Source organism: Dipodomys ordii, unplaced genomic scaffold, assembly GCF_000151885.1.
Source record: "Dipodomys ordii isolate 6190 unplaced genomic scaffold, Dord_2.0 Scaffold143, whole genome shotgun sequence".
Taxonomy (NCBI): domain Eukaryota; kingdom Metazoa; phylum Chordata; class Mammalia; order Rodentia; family Heteromyidae; genus Dipodomys; species Dipodomys ordii.
The window spans coordinates 38,473-40,457 of NW_012267359.1; positions in this window are offsets into that span (position 1 = coordinate 38,473).

The window sequence follows — 1,985 nt, forward strand, 5'->3', positions numbered from 1 at the left end:
GACGGTCCTCTACCCTTTGAGCCACAGCATCACTTTTGATCTTTTGGTGATTAACTGAAGATGAGGGTCTCATGGACATTCCTGCCTGGCTGGCTCTGAACCTTGAACCTCAGAGTTCAGCCTTGTGGTTAGTAGGATTATAGTCATGAACCTGGAAAGCTGCATGTTTTGGCCATTTCTTACCTGTTCTTGATCAGCCAGTATTTGTTGTTTTCTGTTTCTTCTTCTCCTTCATATCCATAGCCAACCACCACAACGCCATGAGTCAGGTACTTGGGGCAGGTTGGATTATAATGAATACCTAAAAAAGAAAACCAAACCACATAGGACGCTCCAGGAACCTGACAGCACCCCACTCTGAGGAACAATAAGGAAAGTATTTCTACATTCACCAAAATTATGTAAAGTCCAGGTAAGCCTTCAGAACTACATGATCAAAGCTAGGAATTAGGCTGAAAACTGACAGAAATACATATTAGCACATATGCCTTGGTAAAAAGGTTTGTCTAATAGTAGAGGAGACCAGTGTGTGAAACCTGGACATTTTCTTTCAAGGACACTGCATAAAATTCAAAGTTCTTTGAACCAAGGAAGGTTTTCCAGGTGCAGTGGTTCCTATCCATAATACTGAGATTACAGACTTGCAGTTCCAAGCCAAACTGGGCAGGAAATTCCATGAGACTCATCTCTAATTAACCAGCACAAAGCTCAATGAAGAAAAGGGTCTCAAATGGGACACTATCAGTTTTGAGTGAAAAAAGCCAGGCTAAAGCACAGGGCCTGTGTTCAACTTCCAGCATTGATAGATATCAATGAATATGTGAACAAAAAATATATGAATTATTAAAATCTTGGGCCATTTAAAAATATTCCATAATTGAATAAAATTTCAATTGTACTACCAATACTTCATGATGCAACTACTTTGACAACTTTTAATAGGGATATGGAGACAGGCTAGAAATAATATCAAATGGGGGCCTGGGAAGGTGGCTCAGTGGTAGTGAGCGCTTGCCTTGCATGCCTGAGGCCCTGTGTTGGATTCCTCAGCACCACATAAGCAACAAGAAAAAAGCCAGTAGTGGCGCTGTGGCTCAAGTGGTAGAACGCTAGCCTTGAAGCTGAAGAGCTGAGGGACAGTGCCCAGACCCAGAGTTCAGGCCCCATGACCGTACCCCACACAAAATAATAATAATAATAATATCCAATGGGAAAATAAAGTCCAAAAGAATTGTAAGTACATATTGAAAAAGAACATGCCATTCCTACACCAAAATATCTATGTTCCCTGACCCTTGCATACCAAAGAATCAGTCAAGTGTTAGGACCCTTTTGTCATTTGTCCTACATCTATTTCTACAAAGCACACACTTACCTCCTTTATAGTACTTGAAGGATGAATGGGCTGAATGAAACCCAGTAGCGATGGGACCCACCGTGGCCACAGCCCTCATAAGGGCCTGCTCACCGGGAGGTAGAATAACGTATCCAGTGACATTAGCAGCAGAATTCTCAGGTTTGTACCTGCAGGGTCCATTCTTTGAAGGGAAAGAGGGAACACACGTGATTAGAGCCATCCAGCTCTGACGTTTCACTTTGCAACTTAAGGTTTCTAAGTCAGCACTGTTGGAACCCAGAAGGTGAAATTCTATTCCTAGCTAATTTGAAACAGAAAATCTTCTCTCATCTCTTTAACCAATCAGACTACCTCTATCTCTTCATACCAGGTGTTCACCATGGACTGATCCTTGGCTACAGAATAGCATACATATACACTGTGTCACACAGTAATAAGATGGCCGGATTGTTACCCATCTATGTTCTCCAGTCCACAGAACTCTGACCCAGCTAATGATGACAGTGACAGAAACAGAGAGTTGACAGAAAAAGATCCTATCATCTGAAGTGTGAATTGGGAAGAGCAAGTCTTATCTCTGAAGTTGGTTGACTGTCTGCAATGCAGGCAAGAGTGACAACAAGGTACA